At 36.0% G+C, this 27,320-nt stretch overlaps 1 protein-coding gene across 2 annotated transcripts in view; it reads right to left on the bottom strand.

Annotated features, from left to right (window-relative positions):
* FNDC3A (fibronectin type III domain containing 3A) overlaps positions 1-9,795 on the bottom strand; it is a 187,249-nt gene extending 177,454 nt beyond the window's left edge. The window contains exon 1 of one of the 2 annotated variants that reach the window (XM_039839369.1): positions 9,527-9,795. The gene's annotated coding sequence lies outside the window, so the exon portion shown is untranslated. The remainder of the gene's footprint in view (positions 1-9,526) is intronic. The other variant, XM_039839371.1, reaches the window with a different exon arrangement.
* Between the last annotated feature and the right edge of the window lie 17,525 nt (positions 9,796-27,320).

The raw sequence follows: 27,320 nt of genomic DNA, 5'->3' as shown, positions 1-27,320 counted from the left end.
TAGTGTTTAGACCATCAGTATGTAACGTGATTATTGATATGATCTCTGCCTTTATAGTGTTTAGACCATCAGTATGTAACGTGATTATTGATATGGTTGGGTTTAACTCTACCATTCTACTATTTGTTTTCTATTTGTCCCATGTATTCTGCATTCCCTTTTTCTTCTTTTTCTGTTTTGTTCTGGATTATTCCTTATGATATCATTTTACTTCCCTTGTTGCTTACAAACTATAATTCTGTTTTGTTACTTTAGAGGCTGCTTTAGGGTTTATAATACGCATCTTTAACTTAACATACTTTAACTGTTCACAGTCTAACATCACCATATAAACAGTATAAGTTTAACTTACACTACTTCAGGTGTAAGTATAAGGACCTTATAATACACCTGCAATTTCTCTCCTTCCTTGTGCTATTATATTTTACTTTTACATGTTATAAACTCTACACTCATTATTTTTACGTAAAAGTCAACTGTCTTTTAAAGATATTAAACTCTTATTTACCCATGCCATCACCGTTTTCAATGCTCCTCATTCTTTTCTGTAGGTCTAGGTATACATATGGTTTAATTTTCCTTCTGCTTGAAGGACTCCATTTAACATGCCTATTAGTAAAGGACCAAAGGTAATGAATTCTTTCAGCTTTTGTATGTTTGAAGAGTCTTCATTTTGCCTTTGTTTTTTGAAAGATACTTTTGCTGGGTAAAGAATCCTAGGTTGACAGTTTGTTTTAAAGATACTGCTCCATTATTGTCTAGATTATATATTGTTCCTGATGAGAAATGTTACCTTTACCTTTGTTCTGTTTTTCTTTGGTTGCTTTTAAGGTTGTTTTCCTTTTTATCACTAATTTTAAGCAATTTGATTATGATGTTCCTTGGTGCCATTTTTATTCATCTTTCCTACGCTTAACGTTTCTCGGTTTATAGTTTTTAACAAATTTGGAAAAAATTGGCCATTATTTCTTCAAATATTTTTTCGGTTCATCTTTTTAAACAATTCTCTTTTCTCTGTTTCATTGTGGATAGTTTCTATTGCTATGTCTTCATGTCCACTAATCCTTTCTTCAGCAATGTCTAACATGCCATTAACCTCATCCAATGTGTTTTGACACTGTAATTTTGACTGTAATTACAGTCATCATTGTTTAAAAGTTCTTGACCATTTAATTCATCACATTAGCATCTAGGTTCACAACAGAAGGATTTGAATTCCTACTGGTTACTATAACTTCTCCATATTTAACATTTTTCCTTCATTAACTCCTTCCAAATAGAGAATTTTATCATAAGAAAACCAAGAAACATTTCTGTATTTTCCATGAGAAAAAAAGATTTGTCTGTAGAACTCAGTAGTTAATGTTCTCATTTCCGAGGTAATCGAATTCTTTGTTTATAAATCTACAACTATGCCTGGGTTAAAAACTGCCTAAACATGCTCATATTCCGTCATCGTAGTTTTAAAAAAATCTTCCTATTTACTTTGTCTTCATCTTAAGCTGCTGACGTTTCTCCTGAAATGTACCAATAACTTTCTTAAAATATTAGGTTCTAATATTAAAAGAGGGGACCAAAATATCCAGGTATATGGATATACTAATATCCAGGTATATGTTTTATACTTGAAGAAGAAAATCACTTTGATATCAGAAATTCAGAAAATAAAGTACACTAGAATTGTCTTGGAGGGCAGGTATGGTTATAAAGGTTGAGAATCACTAGTCTGTAATTCTCACTTCTTTAACTCACTATAACATAGCTTTAGACACAATACTATACTGAAATTGCTATTTTAAAAAGCACCAATGACTTCAGACACCAATTGGGAAGCTTCTTCTGCAAGTAAAAGGAAGGGTTATTAAAAATTACCCAGAGAAAAGAGACATAAATCAAGGCTGTCCAACTAGCAGGTACAGTTCTAACAAGGGCTAATCATAATCACCAATATAAACCCTCTCGTGTTTTATTATTTTTGTAACATCACAAAAGTTATATGTTTTATACAGTACTTAAAAACATACAGACAGACATCATTTTTAACTCTGCCTCCTGCCTCCAAATCTAACTTCCACTTCTACAGCTACCCAAGTAAGTACAACTTCTCTGTACTTACTTGGTATATGAGATATTCTGACAGTGGTTGTTACATAAATGAAATCATAAGTACTGGCAAAATGTCTTGCTTTTTCATGTAAAATATCTTAAGATTTTCCTAAAGAAGCACATTTGTATCTACTTCATTCTTTTTCATGGCTGCCTAATATTATACTGTAAAAGCTTCCATTTTTCTTCATACATTAACTCCTCTGCAAGGAATAACCACGCAACACTCTCTATGAACCTATCATAGTATTTCTGTATTATGGACATATAGAAATGAAACTTCTGGTTCAGAAGTATGCACTTCTAAAAATTAAAGATACTGCCAAAATTTTCTCCTAAAAAGATGAAGCTAATTATACACACTTCAATAGTTTGAGTGCCTACTTTCCATTTTGACACTTACTAATGTAAAGTTATCCAAATTCTGCCAATTTTATCAGTAAAGATTTTTTAAAAATCAAAGCTTATTGATGTTTTAATTGTAACTTCTGAGATTACTGGTGTGGTTGAGTATCTCTTCAATATTTTATTGGCTGGATTTCTACTTTTATAAATTTGTTGCTTACATTTTTTCTCATTTTCCACCAGGCTGTCTTTTCAACACTGATTTGTAGGCACACTTTGTATACTTTGAATATTAACTTTGTCTATTACATGTCAAATAGTTAATCCCAATCTATTGCTTGCTTTTTTTCATGACACCTAAGTTTGCTGTCTCACCTGAAAAGGCTTTCTCTGACCCACACATATCAGCCAATTCTAAGGCCAGATCCCCTCTCTAAAGTGAAGAAACTAAGATTCACGGAGGTAAAGTAACACGCTCATATTTACATACAGCCAATAAGGGGAAAAAATCAACAAATAAACCTATATACATCTAACGTAAAATATATGCTCTTTATACTACAAAGTTGAAAAGTGGTGGGAAATGGATATAGTCACAGGATATCAACAGAGTATAGACTCTGAAATAGAGACTGAAGACATAATTGATGCAGCTGAAATTGTCATGTGATTTTAATTTCTAAAATTAAGCGATGATTTGAATAAATTCATATTTTTTAAAATATTTGCCTGGAAGCAGTCTGCAAAATGGATTAGAAAGACAGTTACGCCTATAATTGTATTAGTCATATAAATAAAATTGTTAAAAAACAAATAAAATTGTTAGCATACTATGAAACTTGAGGCATAACAGTTTACCTACTAATAAAACAAATAAAATTGTTAGCATACTATGAAACTTGAGGAATAACAGTTTACCTACTAATCTGAAGTATCGGAAATAGCTGGTCCTAACACTTATGAAAGAAACAAAAAAGGTACTTCATAAACTATTAACTAAAATGTGAGAAAAAAACCACATATTGCAAATGAAAATATTACATGGAAAAAAATCAAGTCTTAACAAAACTATAATTGAGAATGGCAAACAAAAAAATCTAGAAAATGTAAACATTGAAATCAGTGATTATAAATTATGTTTTCACTTTTCTTTTTATTTAAGCAAATATTAAGAAAAATTGATTTTGAAATAGATGAAATTACTTACTGAAGTTAAATCTCAAAAGTAGTTGTTATATATGACACCTATTTCTGCAAAAGAAAAATCTTAACTGTGCTTTAAAATGTACTTAAGTAACTGCTTAGACTGCTCCCCACCCCCCTCAAACAAGCAGGAAGATTCCATGCCCCACTGGGGAGTTAGATAACGAAGAAATCACCTAAATTTTAAAAATTATCCTGGTCAAATATATCTTAACATGTGACTTCTGAAGAAGAAAACAGAAAACAGTACCTTTCAGACATTTCTAATAGAGGCTGATTAACACAATTTATCAAATTTAGATAACTTTTACACCAAGGTTTATTTCAAAGTGTACATATCATTCTTATTTTGTATTTCTAACAACTAGAACATAAGAGATCTCAAGAAGTGAGGGAGGAAGGTAGACATGGAAGTCAATCAGAAGTAATAGTTTCATCTGTAAAACGAGAGTGCTACCACATATCTGGCAGGTCTGTTTAAGATTTAAGGAATAACCAGAGCCTAAAACTACAGGGCCCAAAATCCAGTCAGAGTTCAATGAATGGATCTTATTACTATAGATACAGAAATAGTTTCTACTTGAAAAAAGAAAACCATAAGGAATTCACTTTTGCATATTTTTAACCCCATTTTGGAAAGAATACCTGAAGCTGCTTGGAATTGATTAGTATTGCTAGCAAAAAGAACAGAGGCATTGGATAGGGACTACACTGAAAGGTTAATAAGAATGAAAGAAAGCTCCTATATGCATTCTCTATGCCAAGAAAGCAGTCAAAACTTCTGAGTAAACCAAATGTTTATTGCAAGCATATTTACATAACTTTGGAGGATACAACTTGAATTCATGATTTCTGGTCTTACTACAAAAAGGCAGCGTTGCTTTCAACAAATCAACATAAGCAGTATTAATATAAGCACTTATATGGTACTTTAATGTTTTCAAATTTTCCAACATTTCTTTTGGTGCTCAAAATATATTTGTGGAGAAACAGGATAGATGTTATTCTCCATTTTAAGGATTTGGAACCTAAGACTGAAAACACCAACCTGAGATCATATGACTAATACAAGTGAAGTTAGAACTAACAGTCAAGGTATTTTATCTATCTAGGAAATGGAAACAGCTAGAATAATGAAGCTGTTTCAAGCACTGACAAAAGGGTGGGGGGTAAGGACAATGAATTGTAAATTAAAAAAAAAAAAGTTTTATTAGGTAGCAACTTATGAAGGCTAACATTTAGTTCAAAAGGTTTGTACTGCCTTAAAACTTAAGACAGTATATACGTTTGCAAAGTATGGAAAATGCTAGTATAAATAAAAATATAGTTAACTTAAGTTTTGGGGTTTTAATTGGTTTTATGCTTTTAAACGGGAAAAAAAAAATACTGATTTCACCCAAGCAGCTCTCCATCCTACACATCTTTACTTTTTCCAGCACCTAATACTATCCCTGATACACAGAATGTATTTACTAATGCCTGCTGAATGAAGGAATGTTCTTATGCTATATTCTTGCTTTCCGGATAACATAAAATAGAGTAACCCTAACTGACTGATTCATACAACCATAACCAGAGACACCACTATTCACCTGATAATGGTACATGAAACACAATGTGCTGAAGAGAACTGCCTTAGAAATATACATTTATAAATACAGAAATTTTGAAGAGATATTTTATATAAATCAATTTTCAGAATAACTGATACTTGCCCTTTAAATCATCGAAACTTATCTTTAAACAATCTTAATGGAAATATTTTAAGAGAGATTTCTAGGTCTTTTTTCTCTACTTTAATCTGCACACAATATCATCTTTTCTTGATGACTCAAGCTTATCACTGTAAATATCAATAATTAAACTGTTCTGTATAAACAGTGACTCCTTGGAGTTATTGAGGGATGTCCAATTGTTTTGTCTCTTTACTTACCCATCCTAGAAAACTTTTAAAAACCAGGTTTCCTACTGTCTGCTCCCCTGTTGTTACTTACAGGCCACCAGTACCCTAGAGCTAAGGTTTCTAAAATGCCAGTTGTAATTTAAAATATGTAAAGCCAGAACAGACAGTTGATAATCATATACAAATTCTAAATCCAGCTTCGGTGTAGTGATTTTCACTGCTCTACGGCCTGGCTCAAAAGCTTTTCTTCTTTCACTTCCTAGTTCTGAGACCTAGCCTGGGCTGTTGCTACAAGTGTGGCCACAAAATAACAATTACAATATTATTTACTTCTACATGTTATTTTTACTATAACATAGAGAAAAATATAAGTGACAGTCATAACAAAACACATCAACCATGTACAAAAATGATATAAGGAGCCTCACATTATGTGCTATATGGTCAATTACCTAGCCAATTATTAGACAGTAGTCAAACTAGGCCCAGTGGCCAAATCCTGCCCAAAGCTGGCCTATTTGTTTGGCCCTTGAACCAAGAATGCTTTTTATATTTTTAAAAGATTGAAAAAAATTAAAAAATTAAAAATTAAATTCAACAGAGACTCTCAGCGGCCCATGAGGCCTACAATATTTACTATCTGGCACAATACAGAAAAAGTCTGCCAAGCCCTGATCTAAGCTATAATAAACAAACACATATAAAACATGTAAGCAATCCTTTATAAAGCTTAAGCTATGAATATGTCAAAGTAGATATATAGTTCTTTCAATGATGGGTTCATAATGATACAGCCAACCTATCTTGTTCAGCCCTGCCTATTTCTCTCTTGACTGTGCCCCTAAAGCTTAGCCAAAATCTCAAAGGAACCTTTCTTTCTTCCTCCTAATACTTGTCCTTGGATGCTCTCAGAATGTCTCCTTGCTACTACTTCCAGCTCTGTCTGTCAGTCTTTTTGGAATGTCTTTCCTTTTGCTATCTAAATCTTTCCTAAGCTTCAAGTCTGACTTTCCCCAAATGCCTCAGGATTGTTCTAGCCCTTAGTGGCCTTGCTTTCCTTTAAATTACAGTCCTCGCCACACAATTTAATAATACCATCTTATTTTTTCCTAATGATTTCCTGTGTGTTAGCCTAGTATTACCAACTAGTTGGTAAACTGAAGGAAGCACATCATCACACTGCTTTTGTCTGTATCCCCACTTTAACAGTTCACCATCCTCTAAAATACTCTGAAATAAACTGAGAACTAAAAAGTGAAAAAAATTATAAAAGCTCATAATACATGTAAAAAAAAATTCACATTTCAACACTATTGGCCATTCATTTCTTTTTAACAAGTAGCTCTTGACACTGATATCCATACGGGCCATTTTTTTCTTTTTCTGCGATGTCATAAACTGAAGAACTAAAAGATCCAATGGAATAGACATGCACAGTATTCTAAATCTTTGGATTTACAATATTGTAAATTTATTTGAAGTCTGCTAGAAATTGCTAAGAATAAAAAAAGAAAAATTTACCTTTTGATTACCTGGCTAATAAAATTGGAAATCATGTGCATATCCCTAAATTACTCTCAAAAGACACCACCTAGACCCATTTTCATTAAAAAGGCACCAAAAGCATTAAAATAGACTCTTTAGGTTACTTCATTAAATAGTATTTTAAAAATATGAGCACAATATAAAGTGCACAAGCTTCGGATGTATAAACAAAAAACTACAAATATTTTTGAAGAAGCATAAATATTACTCGAGTCTAAACTAAAAACAGATAAATTATAAATTAAATGTTCTTCACCTAAGTAAAGCTACAAAATACAATGAGAATATTAATCATGCATCCCTTCTTTTTTTTCTGGGTTTTACATGTGTTTTAGTTCTGACCTATGCCTAGCTTATCAGAGAAGAGAAAGAAATTTTTTATTTAGAAATAAAATACGCTTTATACTGTAAAAATTTCACAAAACAATTATTAAATGCACGGTAAAATAAATCAGCTCTCAATTACTCTTCTATGAAGTGATGACACAGATGACATCAAAAGGTAATCCTAGAATCAGTTTTTTTCGAAGCTGTATCATTAATTTCGGAAAAGCAAATTACCCTCATAATTCTGTTTGACTGAAGCCAGAGTTAACTAGAAGTTTATTCTTCCTGAACGTTAAATGATTTTGAGGATTCAGACAAAGAGAAAAAGAGGGAGTTAATTCAGAAGCATACAGGTGGCTAAAGGCAGCCAGCCTGGAATTAAAAATTTTCAGTTAACCTACACAAGAAAACTGAAAGATGATCTATGCAAGGAAAGAAGAAAATATAGTAAAATTTACTCTGGTAGTGCTTAAGTTTTTAAATATGAAATTATTCATAAAAATTATAACAGGATTTTTTTTCTTGTCAAGTCATCATCCCTTCTTCCCACTAACTGGTATTATTAGTATTGGCAAGAATTATCAGTGGGCTAAAAAGCTGAAAGCAAAATTTTAAGTTGTGCTGTAAAAGATAGGTTAGAAATCCTTTTTATCACTGTTTTCTGTTGAAGTCCACCATCTCAGTGGGTACTCTATCTCATGTGAGAAAAATCTATTCAACCAAGAAAATATCAAAAATGACTAATTTTTCTTGAATATTTTAGGTGTTTTAAACAAAACGTACACAATGGCAAGAACTACGGATTTAGCAAATATATGAAAACTAAATATTTGTCTAAACACAAAACTGTAGCCACAAAACTCAATTAGTTTCTGCCTAACATATGGCTCTAACTCGTAAGTGGCATATGTTTAGCACTAGTGCTGGTAAGCGCATGGTGATAAAATATTATAATAACAGCTCAACTGCTATTTCATTCTTATAATACAAATAAACACACACCAACTTTGGTTTCAAGAACTAAAAACACAGACCACAGTTAAGAAGCAAAATAATTATGTTGCTCAGTTTTAAAAGTCCACAGTGAACACATACATAAGGATTATACTGTAAAAAAAATCTTGTCAGCCTGTTATTCTTAGTTAATAGATGCTCAGACACGAAGGTGTCCAAAGGAACTTAAATAAAATTTCAAAAGGAAAATCTCTAATTCACGATTCTTAGCACCTCAGCAACCATTACACATCCCCTCCCCCGACAAAAAAAGAAAATATCCCAAGGCTTTTAACGCTAACAGTTCAATAAAAGAACGATGAACAATTACATTAATTAAAACAGCTGCCGCAGTACCCGCGATTTTATGACTAAATTATTTGTTCATTTTCCTTTACCTATGCATGAAATCCCTTCACAGCCTTGTCAAAAGTTCAAAGATTCAGGCTGTTAAAATAGGGCGAGGGCTGCAGCCTCGAGTCACCCTCCTGACTGAACAGGTGGTTAACTCCTCCGAGGAGAGGGAAGGACAGGTACTGCCACCAGCGCGACAGAATCAAACACGCAAGGGCGGGTTTTCGAGGTTTTAACCCCAAGATGAGCGGGGAAAACTCTCTTCAGAAAAGCGTTTCAAGTTCGGCGGCTGCCGGGCGCCAAAGCCGAAGGCGCCGCGGCCGCTCGACGATTCCTTCCAGAGGGCTCCGCTCCCGACCCCCGCGCCTCCGAGCGGCGCTGCTCGCCGCGAGCCCGCGGCCCCGGAGGCTGTGGGAGGGCCGCCCGCGCCCCCGCGCCGCCGCCTCGGGCGGGTGGCCGGGCCGCGCCCCCGCTATCGCCTGGCGGTGAGACTCAGGCCTGGCAGGTGCCCCGCTAGTGGTCGCGTCGCGTCCCCGGCCCCACTCCCCTCGGCCCCCGGCGCGCCTGCGGAACGGAGGGAGCCGGGCCCTCGACGGGCCGGAGCCGCGCTCGGCGCCCCGGGCCCCCGGCCCCCAGCTCCGACCCCTCGGCCCCAGCCTAACGGTTTCCGTGGCGCCGGCTAAGGGGCGGGACGCGACAGGGACGGCTGGGTCTCCCCCACCTTTCCCGAAGCGAGCGCCCGCGCCTCACCTCACAGTCACGCCGCTCTGGGGCGGAGGGAGGCGGCTACCCTGGCGCCTCTTCTTCGGGTTCCTGATCGTTCTCGCTCTACCTTGGCGGCAGAGCCGGCTCTCGGGGCCGCCGCGGCCGCCGGCGCACTGACTCTTGGGGTGGTTTCCCGGCAGTGACGGCGCCGCCTCAGCCCCGCTCTTCGCTCCCTCTCCGCGTAGCTCCCGCTTTCTGTTTCACCCGAGGGACCACGAACGCTGCCGCCGCCATGCTTACTACGGAGCCGGGAGGAGGAGCCCGGAGTCGGCGCGCCGAGTGCGGCTGCGCGAGCCTCGCCGACGGCGCCCCCGCCGGCCCGACTCCGCGTTCCCGCGTCCGCGCCCCCTTCCCCAAAGCTCTTTCCCGGGTGCGCGAGTCGCTCGCGGAGCCAGCGGCGCGTGGCGTCCGAGCTCCCCTCACCGCTCCCGGGGCGCCCACCGCCCTCTGGGGCTGCGGGCTCTCTCCCGGGGCCCGGCTGCGCCTGGTTCGTCGTAGCCTCCGCCGCGGCCAGGCTGCGAGCCACGCTACGGAAATGTGGAGTTAATTGACGTTCCTACGGCCACAGACTTCTCAGACCACTTTGTAAAATCCCCTCACCCCGGGACGCACCGAGTCAAACTCTGCGAAAGCAGAACTCAACGCGAGGCAGGTGCCATTAGACACTCCCCCACGGAACAGGAAGCCAACCGAAGTGGGCTTGGGTGTTTTCAGTCCTGATCACTGGAGTTCGGGACCTCTCTAGCAAGCAGAAGTATTTAGATATTTACTTCAGTTAAAAACGTGGGGGTTAGTTTCTTGGGTTCTTCCCCAGTCAAATCGCGTGGAAACCCATTACCTTAATTTGTACAATAGCACGAAGACAAGTGAACGCAGCGGAGTTCCTTAAACCGCCAGCAACTGGGGCGCTGCGATATTGCCTGAGGCTGGCCAGGGCTGCGTACTAATGCCGTTTCCACTGGAGGACTTGGGAAGGGGGCGTCCTTGGGACTGGGAGTCCAACCCAGTAATTGTCCCTTCAAAAGCAATGATGAGTGTAGCCCGGATCCATGTTCGCGCTTTATTTCAGTTTATTAAATGAATAAATTGCTGCCTTTTAAAATAGTATTTTCATTTTAACCGTTTCACAGAAGTCGTTTTAAAATGTACTCATTCCTTGCATTCTTAAAGAATACAATGGTTAAGGGAATCCTTTGTTGATGAATGACCACCAAATGTGATAGCTTGGCCATGCCCGGAAGTCCCAGGAGATTGTTGAGGTATATAGGATCCCTACTTCAGTGATCTCTTTTTTTCCTTTTGGAATGTACTCATCACCTTTTCCAATATCTGTCACTGCTTCTCATCTCATCTGCTTCTTTATCCGCTCTGATCCTTCCTCTCATCGTTTCTATTTTGCTGTTTATTTCTTACTCTTTTCTCCTTTCTTGACTACTTTTTTCTATGGCTCTAGGTGACATTGATCAGATGTTTATTCCTACAGCCAGCTAATGAGAGAATTTTTTCTTCCCATTTCTAAAGAGGACAGTGACTCTATAGCAAGTGGTATCTTGAGATATTTTCATTGTTGTTCACTATCAAAACTTCTGTCCCTGTGAGGTGTTCCTTTTCTTTTTAAAATTTATTTTTAATTATAGTTGATTTAAAATATATTAGTTTCAGGTGTATAACATAATGATTCAACATTTATATTCCTTATGAAATGATCGCAACAGTAAGTCTAGTAACCATCTGTCACTGTACATAGCTATTATGATATTGTCAACTCTATTCTCTATCCTGTATATTACATCCTTTTGACATAACTGGAAGTTTGTACTTCTTAATCCCTTTCCCCTTTAGGTATTTTCTTTTTTTGACTTCCAGATTTGGCCCTCTTCCAGACAAAATTGCTGGAAAACTGTACTCTGAATAACTAAAGCATAACTTTATATTGTTTTAAAATATGGGGATTTGTCAGAACGTGGCCAAGTTGGGTAGCTTTTCCATGTTGCTGCCCCAGCCCTATTTGGTCTGTGACAGGTTTCCAAACCTGACTCTGTGCTAGTAATTTCCAAAGCTTCCTACTTGGGAGCTTCTATAAAAGAGAGAATTTTGTAATCCACTCCTCAAGATTTTGATTCCTTTGTGTGTGTCGGGTGTAGGGCCAAAAATGGCATTAAAAAAAACCCTATATTTTTAAAAAGTATGTTTTGGCATAACTACATGTGTAGGTGCAACGATGGAAGGACAGCTATTTTGAAGGGGTCTAAGACATAATTCAGGAATATTATTGAAGTAGACCTAGAGATTATAGGCAATAATATGCAATGCTGTAAGACTGAGTCGATTGAGGATGAGGAATTTATGTTTTTTTTGAGAGAATGAATCACACATGTAACCTTAGCGTAGGCACCAGTATGAATTTTCTGGGAATCCAGAGAGGAACAAGAATTTACTTCGGCTATGAACAAGTCACTTTTCGGTGCTTCATTTTTCTTATCAGTTAAATAAGGGTCATTTTCAGTCCTCACCTTTCTTGAGCTTTCAACAATACTTAACACTTTGACCACTTATTTCCTTGAATATTTCTTTTTTCTTTTGGCACTATACTTTCTTTTTGCCTACATTTCTGAGTACTGCTTCTCTACTTTCTCTGCAGATTTTTTCTCTCCCTAGTTATTAAATATAGGAGTACCTCATAATTCATTTAGATTCTTTTCCATTTTCATTATAATCTCTTGGCCTAAACATCATCACCGACACCAATGGCTTTAGTTACAATCTATAGGCAGGTGATTTTCCCATATGTGTCTCTAGCCCAGGCCCTTTGCCTAAATTCTAAATCTGATACCAACTGCTTCATTGACATGTTTACTTAATGCCTTAAAGTTACACAGTTTAGTCCAACTGAATTCATAAACTCTTTGTTTTCCTTTCCCCTCATCTAACCAATTGTTCAAATCAAACATGTAATAGATATCCCTGATATCTCCCTGACCCTCAATCCCCATATTCCTTGCAGTACCAAATCCTGGCAATTTTATCTTCCAAATCTCTCAAACAGGTCTACTTTGGTTTTTTTTTTTAAACCCAGTAACATTTATGTAATCATTCCTCCAACATTGGTTGCATGTGTACCTCTGACCTTGCATGAGTCACTTCACCTTCATCAGCTCTAAATTCTTCTCCTGTGAAGTAGAGCTAACCATCATGTCCACCTCACACTTCTAGGCAGCTGTTTACTTCTTTTCTCTGTGTCCCAGTTTCTTCATCTCCCTGGGTTGTTGTGATTATAAGTGAGGAATGCATCAGCATGAAAAGCTCTTCGACCAGTGCTTTCCTGCTACAAATGCAAGCTTCTAACAGTGCTACAATTATCATTGTCATCACCATCAAATTCTTGTCACAATGTAGTGAGTTTGTAGGCACTCCTGGCTCAGTGCCTGGCATACAATAAGGTCTACTTCTTTCTAATTGCCACCAGTATAATCTGGTATCACTGAGTATAATCAGAGCCCTTCCATTCATTCTCCACATTGCAGACAAAATGATTTTTCTAAAAGCAGATAAGACTACATCACTTCTCACATAAATCCCTTTTCATTCCCCTGAAATAAGACTAGAATTCTTAAGGTGGCCTACCAGACCATGTGCAGTCTTTTCTTTTCTATCTTCTTCTCACACCACTCTCTCATTGCTTCCCATGAGGAAGATTTCCCAATCTTTTAGTTTCTCAAATATGCTGAGATCCCAACAGCCACAGGCTCTCTGAACATATCCTTCTGCCTTTTAACGTTTCTGAATTCCCAGACAAATTCAAGTTCCCTTGTTGATGTCACCTTTTCTGCTAACATGTACCCTTCCCTGTGACTTAACACAGCTTATAACATTTTGATACGTGTGAATACTAGGTATACGTCTGTTGTTCTTTTCATGAAGAAAAGGACTGTGCTTATTTTTACTTACACATGTAGTAGGTGCCCAATAAATATTTATTGAATAGTTGAATGTTGTTCTTTGAGGTCCCTTTCAGGATTCTAAAAGGTTGATGAATCATGCAATTTGAGATTACTGATGACTTTTGAGAGAGCAATCATCTCTATGATTAGTGAGAAGAGATACAGGAATATGTTGGGAGAAAATTCTCCATGGAACTGTCATATTTCTGTACATCTTATGTGCAGAGACACTAGCAACTTTTGTTTCAGACATCTTCTCTAGGATGTTTGTATAGAAAATAGCTTTGAAAGATAGGAATAGCATTTCTCACTGGAGTAGTGGGCACCTTTGTTTATCATCCAATGTGATCATGTCTCCTTCTGAGGCGAAGGTTGAACAGGTTTTCCTGCAGCCCATTATAAAAGATTGGGGTTCCTCCACTGAGATGCAAACCCACTGCATGTACAGCAACACATGCGCCACTCCATGTCGCCCCTAAGTGAGACCTGTGAGGTGAAGAAACCGACAAAAACATAAAGCTGATACTGCTTGCTGTGTTGTGTGTAATACAGTCCTTTGACCCAGAAGACTCAGGTCTTCTGCTAGCATCCAAGAAACTGTAGCAGGCTAAGTTGTTAGCTTGCAAGGAGCATTAAATCTCAAATCCTTTACAGCTCTTGTTAAGATACAGTGCGTTGAAGAGAACAAAGGAGATGAAGAAGTCAAACAGCAAGTGGAGACTTGTCATTTAAAAAGTTTTGGGGAAAAATATTTTGTGAAGAAGAAAGCTAGGACAGCGGATTGAGATGGGAAGGTTATGCTGACTGAATTCTCTGAGTGACATTGGGGGTCCTAAATCTGAACAGGGCCAGAGAAAACACTATTGCCATTGCTCTTCTCTTCGGATGGGAGCTAGTGCAAGTCTGGAAGAGGAGACGGAGATGAAAGCAGTTGTTCTGGAGGAACACCAATTAAAGCAGCCAGAGCTTTTCATTTGTCTCTGAAAATGAGTGGTATAATGTGGGGAAGGAAAGACAGGCTTTGTAGTTAGGTAAATCTGAGCTCGAATCTCCCCTGTATTACTGACTGATTGATCTTGGGTATGTTATTCTTCTGAGCCTTAGTTCCTCACCTGTAAATTAGGAGAAAATACCTACTTTGCAGGATTAAGTGGCATAGTGCATGAAAATGCCTGGCACATGCCTGATGCTCAATAAATAAATGGTAGCTGTACAATTAGGATTATCCTGGCTAAACTTGGGAAAGGATTTTGCCAGGGTCAACTCTTGCTCTAAATTCTTGATCCTGTTGCAATCTCTGTCCCTCACTGTGCTTTCCCAGCCATGCTTTACTCTGTGGATGGAACAGCTCCATCCCCCAAAACAAAGAAACAAGGTGCAAAATAGGAACCAACTTGATACTTAACACTGGCCATTCCCACAGTAGAGAATTTGTCACTGGCCATCATTCTCAGACCCCACCCTGCCACCTATGTTCCTATGGACCCTCATTCTAACAATGTAAATTTTTTTACATTTTTCTAAATTTCTGGGACACCGCTAAAGCCACCTCCCTTTAAAGCTACCTGGGGACAATTCTGAAGTTCTTGCTAATTTATTATTACTCAGAGCAATTTGCTTTCTGTCCTCATTTTTATCTAGAATAGCCTCAGAAGCCTTAGATTTCTTTTCAAAATCAAAAATATCCATTCAAGTGGTTTGCTAAACCAAAGAGTAACTCTATCCTAAAGAAATAGTTCTTAAACTTTGCATGAATAAAAATCACTTTAGGTGCTTCTTTAAGATATGGTGGTTCTACCATATAGCCCCCACACCAAGATTTGGATTTAGGAATCTACATTTTATAAGCACTCCAAGAGACTCTGATGAGGGTAGTCCATGAGCCATACTTTGAGCATCTTAAGGAAGCTCAAATACCAGTCAATTTTCACAGATAGGAGAGTTTTGTTTTTTTTTTTCCTGTGACATGGAGTTAAACCAGGATTGACTCAATTGTTCATGAAAACCACTCATCTGTATTTCAAGTCTTTAAATGGTTTCTTCTTTATAGAGAAATCAAATGTAAAAGACCAAGGAATACCTTAATCACAAAATGATAATAATCCTAATAGTCCAAATTTGTCAATGTTAATGATATGGTTTCAAAGCATTGCTACTGGACACAGTCTTACTTCCAAAGAGGGGAAAGTCTTATCTGGTTACTGGCCAGGACTTATTGAATAGGTTCCTGACCTGAGGGGTTATACAATAATAGACAGATTATAAGGATTTTCTCTACGTTGAAAAAATAAGGTTTCTGTATGTGTCTTTTAGACTGTCAACAGCTCTTTGATGTTTTGTATAGCTTTAGGAGGCTCTGATAGCAGCTCTGAGGTTGAACACACCATGATCATTATCCAGCATAACCAGATGACATATGAATCAATTTTAAAGACAGAAGAAGGAGATAGGCATCTATAAGGATAATGAAGCTGAAGATAACAAGGTTTGAAAAAAATTATCCCCAAACTACCTGCTTTTTTTTCCAAAAAGAAAATTTCAAAACCAGAGCAATACTTTATCAAGATAACAATGAGATTTTAATATGGAAAAAATAAAAATAAAATATGAATGAGTTAGGAAATGAAAATTCAAATAATCTACATTCAATTGCCACCAAATTTAAAGTTCTTCTTCAAATTCCAGAAGTAAATATTTGAACCAAATTGCATTTAGAACTACCAGACAAATTAACTATTCATGGTAAGTAGGGTAAATATCTTTATACAATAAGTTGCCTTTAATTTTGACATATAAAATGCAAATAAAACAGGCATCTTTTAAATAAGGACAATGATGTATACTAATGGGAAAAACTAGGGAAATCATTTACAAATTAAATAATTTTAATGAACTCAGTAAAATAATAATTTTATTATTTCAAATTTTTATAAAAATTTAAAAAATCAAAGCCCACCTGAACGTTGATCTTATTTTTTCTTTTGCCGTACACAAAAGATATAAACTATTATGTTGAAAGATAAAAGCTAAAATTAATTACTAATAGTAATTACCACTACTAAAAGAAAGTAAAATAAAGACTTATTTAGAAAATAATAAAAGATGACTTCACCAAAGATACTCAGCTTCAAATTAGAAGAGCTAATGACCTAAAACATTGGAAATTTAAATGTAGCCCATTTTCCCAAGCTACAGAAGACTAAGAGTAAAAATAGGGTATGGTAGAACTCTCAAGGTGTAGTCAGTCTCTCAACCTTCTCCCATCTACACTTAAATTTTTTCTGGATGATTCTAAGAATTCCCAAGGATCTACATAGGTGCACTCCAAGTATTAGTTCCCTGAGCAGCTAACTACATGACATTCACCATTTTCCATCTTTCCTCTTCTGGCTGGAGGTGTTTCCGCCTATTATTTCCAAAGCCAGCAAAGCTCCCCCAGTGCATGCTGTCTGTGCTAAGACTGTCAATCCCTGACTTGAAGGGAACCCATGCCTGTACATTGAAATGGTTTTCCATAGACATCATCTCCTGTTGCTCTGCCTTCAGCTCCCAAAATTCTATGTCCATCATAGGGAAACATGTAATTACATAATTTATTTGCAGGTCTAGGACTCAGGCATGAATTAATTTATAAAATAAACAACATGTACTACTAAGCCTTTTCCTCTAACACTTGGCTATTGATCTCGAAGCAAACTTTTCATAGGATAGTTTTTTCCCCTTCCTTTGTAAATAGGCCTGCTCTACCAGCAGTATAGACATGCCTAGACATGCTCAAACCCTAGGGCAAAAAATAGTTTAAGCTCAAGCTGTGACCCCAGCTACAAAAATAATTAAGCACTTTGGAGGAGGGATATGGGTGTTAATGAAATGATTTACTATATTAATTTTCTTAATAACAGTGTCTCTTGAACATTGATATTACACTAGGCATTTTATTCAACATAGAATAAGAACAAACTCCTTTCTCGTAAGAATCTAATATAAATTGATAATCTAAATATGCTTCAGAGAAGAGTCCATTGTAAAAGAAAAAAAATCAATCAAAAATTATTTATAGAATACATTTTATGTTGAAGTCTCTGTGTTAGGTAGCTAGTCAGACACGAGCAACAGGGGAACAAAGGAATGGAAGCCCAGCCTAGAGACTGCCCAAAGAACATCCTGTTGATAGTTAGAGAATCCCTCCTACATTCCCAAAGACAAAAGACAAGAGGGCCATAATCCATAGCTGGTTTAATCCAGCCACAGACGCTTGAGCAGAAGGTACTACCCTAACCTGCCCACAACCTCAGCCTCATTGTATCAATATTATAATACCATGACTATGCCTGGAAGTTCATGAGTCTAATTATAATAGACTGAATTCTGGGTAAAGGCATGTGCACTAGGCAAAGTGTTATATAGCAGCCAAGTGTCAATCCAAATGACCTGATGTGGCCATCACCTAAGAACGCCTTTGTAACCAACCATCACGGCCCTAAGATAATACAGACTTCTGTGCTGGTTGGAAAATTACTGCTTGGCTATTGCCCATGGGAACATAGGCTATCGCCCATGGGAACATAGGCTATCACTCATGGGAACATAACATTCTAATAAGCTTTCTGCTTCTGTATCCCCCGCTTGCACAGCCGACCTGTGGGTTGACAGCAAAAAGAAGAAAAATAGACTTGTGTGTTCAAACAGGATGAAGAATGGTGCTTAGGGCTTAAAAACCCTGTACCTCTACATTTCGGGACTGCTTAATTTGGGTTCCGTGTACCCCTGGCAGACCCAGCTGGCTGAATAAAGAGCGTTTTTCCTATAACTCACTAATTTCTGGTGGTCCATGTGTCTATGGGGGGCTGGCGGCTACAATACCTCTCTCTCCCCGAGGTTACAGCTCTCTATCATCCCTGTCTGTAACTTGTGCCCCACCTCGCCAGGGCACATGTCCCCATTCCCACGAAGTTAGCCAATTTTAGGCTTGACTCGTCTTCTACCTCAAAATGTGCCTTTAATAAATAATCTCATGATTGTCACTGAGTGGAAATTCATTTCTTCATCAGTGATAAGAGCCGAGACCTGTGTGTTATGGGAACTCCAATTGCCACAATGGTAATATCTGTGCAAAGAACTCCAATGGCCTCAACAGTAACTAATTTACTTTTTGTGCTAATTATCTTTTGCTTTCAGCTCCAAGCTCTCCCTTCAATACTATGCTCTGGGATACTGGGACTAGGTCTGGAAACTACATTTCCCAGACTCTCATACTAGTAGCCTTCCTGTTAGGATTGGCCAATGGAGGCTGTAGTAACTAGGGAGAGATTGAGAGGCAAGTGAAGGAGACATGGGAATTGCTTCCTATTTGTAATTCCTGTGAAAAAATAACAACGACAAAATACTCTCAATGTCTTTTGGCATATTTAGTACTAGTTATCCCATATCCCTTCACGGCTCCCAGGACTAGCCAACTCTGCTTCCTTGTTAGCATAAGAACTAGCCTTGACACCTCCCTCAGAGACCTGAGTACTAACAATGAGTACTGAAGATCCCTTCCTCCAAGCAACATTTTTTTTCATTTAGTTCCCTGTCCCCAACCCGCCTTCCCCGAGCCCAGCAGGTGTTAGCTATTTCCTCCAGTATCCTCCATTTGCCCTTTCAGTTTTTCAATATCTATGTGACTGATTTCTTGAATTAAATCCCTCTGTTTGAAATACCTAGCATGGTTTCTGATTTCCTGCCTGGACTTTGATTTGAGAGATTTTAACCAACTAGATTTTAAATACCTAGTTAGGGAGACAAAATATACTCATGAAAAAAGACATTCAGATATATCACATTTGAAATGAACAGCTCAGATAAAAAATGCTGCAGGGAGTTTTAAAAGCAAGCAATCAGTTGTTATGGGATGACCAGACACAAGCATTATGCTTTTAAAATATAACTTCTTTTAAAGAAGACATCTATTACCAAGGTTTGATAGAGTCACTTCAAGAAAATGCCAACTTGGTAACATTTTTCTTTCACAGTGACCTCCAAGGAGACAAAGACTTTAAAGATCATTGGCTGCCACTTGGAGATTTTGTTTACTGAAAAGGACATCAAATAAAAGACACTCTCCAACCTCACTGGAGAGAACTTATCAGGTGCCTAACTGCAAATGAACATCTACTTCTATCTACGGTCATCAAAGACTCCTCAAGAATGAGACACTGCTAGCACCAGACTTAGACACCTATCCCCAGAAAGCAACAAAGTCTGTATATGTATAGATTGATATCGAACTCAGAAACCATTTTGTTTGTTGTCTATTTGCTAACAATACTGGTCATAATTATAGTTATACTTGTCCTTTGGGTTTTTCTACACAGTCCAACAGTTTATGATTACTAAACATATATGAGATAATTGTTAATACTCTTCTCGTGGCTTATGTTAATGTTATACTAGATGCCAAATACAGAAAAATGAGACAGAAGACAAAACTCAGATCATGATAGTTCACAGAGTAGAAATGATCCAGAGTGTTATTTTTGCAGTGAAGGCCATAAAACCTGACTGCATTCCATTTACCGGCCCTTCCTTTTTGAGGAAAAAAATTCAGCCTCAACTCAGATCTCATGATTACAGTATTGCCCTATCCTTAATGGTCAACAAGACAACATTGGTACTTTTTAGCACTGTGAGACTACACTATCTGATCAAAAGTTGGTCATCAGTGCATCTTTCAGATCAATTTATGACCAAAAGGGGAAACCGTGGATGAAAAAAATGGGTTCAATGGGAAGTAACCTCACAGGGTGATCTGATCATAAATTCTTAACTGGGCAGATCATGGTAGGTAGTCATGCCAGATATATAACTTCTTTAGTGAGAGGTTTTAAGCCAGCCCTGTCCATTGTTTCTATGCATCTAGGTTAACACACTTTTGAAATAAGCCTTAATCACCCTCAAAAAAGCACATGATCTTGTTAATTATTCTGTAACCCACCTCCACATAATCTTACATTCCCTCCTTAATTTCAAAAGCATACAAAAAGCTGCAAAACAGTTATTCCCTGGAGCATGTAAAATCTTGAGTATGTTGTCAGTTATTCCCTGGAGCATGTAAAATCCCCAGGGTATGTTGTCAGTTTGGTTCAAACTCTTATAAAAATTCAAAACAAAATTAAATTTAACTTCTTTTATTTAATCTTCAACACTGTGATCAAAATACTATTAGTTCCATTCTGTAGATGAAAAAAGTTGGTTCTGAGAGGCTAAACATATGTTTGCATATATACAGCTAAGAAAGAGGAGAGCTTGGATTCATACCTAGGTCTGTGTGACTAACTCGTTCTTTCCATTATGCCATATTAGTTCAGAGAGAATAAAATTCGAGATGAACCTTGAAGAATCTGCTTCAGATAGAATGGTCAGAGGAAAGCAATTTAATGGGAATGATAGTTAACAAAGGCATACTATTGGGAAAATGCCAATTGTGCCTAAGGGTAAGAAATAAGCTGGTGCAAAGGTTTGTGATGGAAGGTTTGGAGATACAGGGCAGAAAAAGTAGGTTGGGGTGGATTAAGAAGGACCTTGGTTGGCATGTGAGGAATTTAGGAACAACTTATTTTTAGTCAGGGGTCAGAGAAGTGAAATGGCAAAAGTGAAAACCTATTTGGTATTGTTGATTAACGGATTTTATCACTGATATTTATCAAGCCACTGTTGTTATCAAGGGCTTTTTAAATAACCAAAAAATTAAAACAAGAGAAAAACTTATATGGATTACTGCTATTAAAACAAGAGATTAGAAAAGGAATTTTAACTTTGCATAAATTTCGAGATAAGTAAAAAGCAGACATCAAGAAAAAAACTTTTAAAGAAAAAAACTGATTTTTATCACAGAGAAGGAATACATATTTATTTCTTGCGTTAGGATAAATCAAAGTCCTAAAATCTACATGGCTGAGAGAAATTAATTAAATACATTTTATAGAAAGATATTTTTATTTGACTAATACATCTTTAGGGGATAAAGAAATATTAAATGAGAAGCCAACAATGCTAAATTGAGAGATATTGATAACGTGGGTCACAAATCAGCTTGTCAGTGAACTATTATGTTCTGTTACAAATCTCTCCTTGAAGTAATTGGATTCAGACACATTACGGGTTAGATAGACTTTTGTGGACTAGCTTGGAAATTCAACTGTCATTTATAACTGTGTTTCCATGGCAAAGTGCCTTTGCAAGTTCTAAACAGCCTACTTTCAAATTAACTTTTGGAATATAACCCATTTGCAACTTGGGGACTATGTGTGCTTTGAATGTAGATCTTCTACTAAAATCAGGACTTTAATGCCACTGAATCTCAGAGGATTTCAAATCAGTACCTTTCTTTCAAATCCAATACCTAATTTGAGAAAAGGGGCTTTAAAAAGTACCTCCCTGGTGTGAAGAAAAGGCAAATCCAATAACTTTTTTTCCGTTAAAGGACTGGTTATAAGGAAGCAAACATTTTGTATATAAAAAGAAAGAATAAAATGATAAATTAAAAAATACCCAAGTGTTTTTATAATAGAAGACAGTATTTATCTTTTTGCATTGTCTCTGTACTGCAAAGGTAATACAAAGTAAAGAATTGAGTTGATTATCCTTAAAATGCCTGCTTAAACTTTTCTTAATAATGACATTTGTATACTGCAGGTGAAATTTTTCTAGACTAGAACTATAAAGATTATTGCAGTAATTTTCCATTGAGTATTACAGAAAAAGATACAGGCAAAGACCTATAAATGATATCTAGTGTTAAAAATTGTCTCTTTTCAAGAGGATGAAATGTTTTTTGTTCAGGGAAAGGATATAAAATATTTGATTGGATTCCAGTTAATTTTACTTTTTCAAATAATTCCTTTTTTCCTTTATAATAAGAGAATACTTGAAATAGATACAAGCAAAATAAGAAATATATCTCTCTTCCATCAATTCATACTTTATTGAAGGTTTTAGTTTAGTTCATTAAATTCTAGCTAATAGGTTTGGGAGGTACTCCATAAATTATGTAGAATTTTGGTTCTCTATCAGCTAGGTAAGCTAATGAATGCTGGTGTTCTTAATGAAGGCTCACTTGTTATTTTACCCCCTGAATTTTTTGTTTGCCTATTTATAAACCATATTTATTCCTGGTCCATTTATCACATAGGTTGGTAGGAATAATACCACTTATAGTGAGATCTTAAAAACATTTCTTCTATTGTATACCCTAAGTATCTTTCGAAGTTTTAGTCTGAAAGGTTGAAAATTATCATCTTTATTTAGAGTTTACCTAAATATGATGTTGATTTTCTAATACTTCATTTTAGTATTCCTTATAATGGCAATTGAAAACCATCAACCTGAGAGTCAAAAGCCCTGGATGCTAATTTATTCATTCAACAATTCCTGAGAACCTTATGTGTACTGTGTTCATTGCCATTCAGTTCTACAAGTGTTTTAATTTCTATTATGATTTTCTCTCTAATCCATAGAGTTATTTATAAGTTCATTTTCTGTTTTCTTTCCAACTGTTTTACATTCATGTGTTATTCTTGAATTCTAATCTTTTGTTACCCTGGGCAGAGAATATGTTTTATGTAACAGCTGTTCTTTGAGCTATTGAACTCTCTTTGATGATGTAATATGTGGTCATTTTTATAAAATGTGCACTTAAAAAGAATATATTTTCTCTATTTGGTGTGAAAGTCTATTTGTATCTGTTGGATAAAGCTTTTTAATTTTGTCATTCAACTCTTCAATATTCTTATTAATCATTTTGAGTTTGAGCTCTTAACTTAAAATTTGAGATGGTCAATTTGTTTATTTCTCCTAATAATACAGTAAAATATTGCTCTATATATTTGGGGCCTCAGCTTTTAAACACACGTGTGTTAAAGATTGTTATATTTTCTTGGCGGATTTTTTTTTTTTTAGTATTATTCAGTGTCTCTGTGTTAATCCTTTTTGCCTTAAGTTCAATGTTGGCTCATTTTATTTTTGTTCTAATTTTTTTTCTATTTGTCTGATTTAGCATATATTATTTTTCTATGCTTTTATTTTTAGTCTTTTGGTGCAGTTATGTTTTAGATGTATAACTTACAAGCAGTACAGAGTTAGATTTTTTAATTTATTCTGATAATCTATCATTTTATAGGTACCATCTGTTCATATTTATTGTGATTCTTTATTTCTTTAAACATTTCTACACTCTTAGTTGTATTTTCTTTTTATCATTTTTTTTCTTTGCTTTCTCCCTCTTTCTTGCTTTCTAATGGATTAAAAGATGTTTTCTATGTGACCTATAATTTTCTCTGATGGCTTGGAAATTGTAGATTATTTTTCTGTTTTCAATGAATTTATTTATTTATTTCTATTGCTATTTATATCTTCTTGCTGAGCACAATACCTATTTTGGCATACTTTACTCTTTAGTATATACAACTCTCCTGTTTCTTCAGTGCTCTCATTTTCTTATTATTTTTGTTACATCTAAAGTTTTACTGTATTTCTGAACATTAATATATATATTTACATGTAAATTTATACTCAGTTACTTATATTAACTAACATATTTTTATATTAGTTTCTGTGTTCCTTGTTGATTCGCATATCCTACATTTTCTCTCTAGGTTCATTTTTCTTCTTGTGGAATGAAGCATATACTTTAATAGCTCTTTTAGTGAAGGTTTGTGAAAATTTTGGACTGAATCAAATGGTTCTTAAACCATATCAGACCCAGATACATCTTTTTGTAATAAATATTTTGTAATGCCTTCTTTACTTCATGAAATAAAATACATAAATAATATAACTTAATAATATATAAAATTTCTGCACAGTCAATACAATGTCATAACTGCTATATATTAGTAAAAGTAAAGTAAGTTATCAAAAAGAACGTACATTTTGATATGTAAATAAATACCTCAACATGACCACACTAGAAGATATAATGAGGTAGTCACATACTTACACCCTCTTACAATATTTATGTTTGGATTTAAGAGAAGTAAAACAATAGTCAACTGAATATTATGAGTATTTTTATTTTATATTTTTACTTTACATTTTATCATTTATCTTATTTGCTATGCATTTTACATTTTACTTTGTATTTAACATCTTAACAAAAAGGCTAAATATGTATACATATACCCACATAAGCATGCCTATACTTAAAATCACTATGAGTATCATATCTACAAAGTATAGGTGTGTTATATTATTTGAAACTCAAATTCCTTGAATGGCCTTGCTATTGATGACATTATTTTTCAAAATGGTGAACAACATTTAGTAGTATTTTAAATAAAACAAATTACAGTTATCCCTTAATTTGCATCATAATTGCATTCCTGAATAATTCAGCATATATTATTTTTTTGTTTATATGGCAATATATTTCAAGTTCACGTGATTATGGAGAGGATTTTCACATACATGTATATATGGCAGGTCATTAGAGAGTCATGCAAGACAGTATAATGTTTTCTTGTATGGCACTTTCCCAGCACATTTCAGGCCAGCCAGCATTCCTGGCTCTCCTGCCCTCTAATAGCCAATAGCATTCCCCCTGTTATTGTGATAACTCAAATCGGTCCCTCACATTTCTCGACTGCGCCACAGAAAGCGGTATTTCTTTATTTGAGGATCACTCAACTAGACGATTTCCTAAATACAGCTTCTTAATGTAGGGTCCAGAGAGACCCATACGATTTCAGAAAGTCCATGAAATTGGAAGGAAAAAAATATACATATGCTTTCACGTTTGATATGACGTATATGCTGCTTTGTCAAAGACCACTGTTAATACTTTTATTCAAGCTAAGCAATAATAACCTTCATGTTAATATATCTCTGCCTGTAATTTATGTATTTGCTTATTATTTAGTGCATTAATAAAGAATCACATAATAGTTGTGCAAATTTATTTCTTTTTCCTATGTTGATAATTTGATTTCAATATAATTGGTTTAGTTTGTTTCATGTATTTTCTTTTATGCAATCAAAAGCATTATTTTTAGAAGTGAGGTCCATAGCTTTACTAGGTTACCAAAAGGATCTTTCACAGAAAAAAAATGGCTAAAATCTCAGCCAGGGCTTCAATGTTTTTGTATTGGTCTGCCTAAGTGGACTTTGTGGGATAGGGTCAGACCCAGGACCTCAGAGAGGGACTATGCAAGAGGAGTGTCTGAGAAGGGGTCAAAATCAATATAACTCATAAATATAGTTAGACCATCTCTCTATTGAAATATAGTTAAAGTGATAAAACATAGGAATCCAAGAAGGTGTACTGATAGAGTACTGGATAATCTTTGGCCCTAGTTTCTCTTGCATCAGGCTAGACCTGGGGTTCTCAAACTTTGGCGTGTGTAAGGGTGCTGAAGAGATTTTTCAGAAACACTGATTTAACTAAATCAGAATCACTATGATTGAGTCTCATACTTGTGATGAATATACTTGATAGACCAAACTCTGAGAAATCTGGGCTATACATGCACCTCTTACATAATGTTTTTAAAAAAATTTAAATAACTTTATTTTGAAATTAAAGTGTTAAATATAGTTGAGAGCAAATGTATACCCTCTATCTAGATTCATCAGTTTTTAAGATTCTGCCATATTTGTTTGTCATTCTCTTTTCCTCCTCCTCCACTCTCTTTGTCTGTCTACACACACACACACACACACACACACACACACAATACAATAATAACACACACACACACTTTTCTGAGCTATTTGAAAATAGGTTATATGCCCCTTTTGCTTCAAGACTTCTGCGTGCCATTTGCTAATAACAAAGATTATTCTCTTACATAGCCACTAGTATAGCTATCAGATTCAGAAAGGTTAACATTGAAACAATTATTGTATCTCTCTGTAGTCCATATTCTGATTTTGTCACTTATTCTACTACAGTACAGGATTCTGTCCAGGATCATGTATTGTATTTAATTATCATGACTCTTTAGTCTCCTTCCTTGATCCCCCACCCTTTTTTTTAAATCCTTCATGGCATCAGTATTTCTGAAAATAACAGGCCAGTTACTTTATAGAATATTCTTCAGTTTAGGTTTAGTTGATGTTTCTTAAGTTTATATGGGTTGGTTTTGTTTTCGTTTTTGTTTTTTGGTTTTTTTTTTTTTTGCTTTTTTATTTCCAGTTTTATTGAGAAATAATTGACATACATAGCTGTATAAGTTTAAGGTAAAGTATATTCTTTCATTTTTTAGTTTTTTAAAAAAAATTTTAATTAGTTTTAAGTACACATCTATATAGTTAGTAAAATGATCTCCCCAATTGCTCCCTCTCTCTCCTGACCCTCCACCTGGCCAATGTATTGCTAATTGCATTCCCTATGCTGTGCTCCCCAACCTCGTGACCATCTATCAACTACTAATTTGTACTTCTTTAACCCTTCACCCCATTCTCCCAGCCCCCAAAGCTCCACTCCCCTCTTCCTTCATCAAATTGTCCACTATATCTGTGAGTCTGTTTTTGATTAGTTTGTTCTTTTTATTCCTTAAATTCCGCATATAAGTGAAATCATATAGTGTTTATCTTTCTCAATCTGACTTAAATTTATACTCTAGGTTCATCAAAGCAATATCTTTTTCCATTCCCTTCCTTTTCATATGTAGGGGTCTTGTTTTCTTATCATTTCAGCCACTCTATCTTTTGGTTGGAGCACTTAACTCTTTACCATTTAAGGTACTTATTAATAGGAATGTAGTTGTTACCATTCTTATTCCTGTATTTGATACATGTTTTTTCTTCTTAAAGAAGTCCCTCCAACATTTTCTGTAATTCTGGTTTGGTGGTGATAAATT

The sequence above is a fragment of the Pteropus medius genome, unplaced genomic scaffold, assembly GCF_902729225.1.
Source record: "Pteropus medius unplaced genomic scaffold, Ma_sr-lr_union100, whole genome shotgun sequence".
Lineage (NCBI taxonomy): Eukaryota > Metazoa > Chordata > Mammalia > Chiroptera > Pteropodidae > Pteropus > Pteropus medius.
Note: the sequence above shows the minus strand (reverse complement) of the source record. Positions and strands in the feature narration are given on the sequence as shown.